This window comes from Olea europaea, chromosome 10, assembly GCF_002742605.1.
Source record: "Olea europaea var. sylvestris chromosome 10, O_europaea_v1, whole genome shotgun sequence".
In the NCBI taxonomy this organism is placed as follows: domain Eukaryota; kingdom Viridiplantae; phylum Streptophyta; class Magnoliopsida; order Lamiales; family Oleaceae; genus Olea; species Olea europaea.
In genome coordinates, this window is record NC_036246.1 from 8,272,079 (window position 1) to 8,272,323 (window position 245).

Here is a 245-nt window from a genome sequence, read left to right on the forward strand (position 1 = left end):
TATCTTTTTATTGTGGGTTTGATGAATTTAGTATTTGAAGGATTCTTAATTTGTGTTTGAGTCATTTGATAATGTGCCTTTTAAATTCAAGTAGTATCAGTTGGAAATTTCATGTCAAATTTTTTGAGTTTTCCTTTGAGATTCGATGTTCTTTTCTTGATTTTCTTGAATTGAAAATATTGACGGATATGTTTTCTACTAGGATTAGCAAAATAAGAATTTGAGTTTTTTTTTTTTTTTTTTTT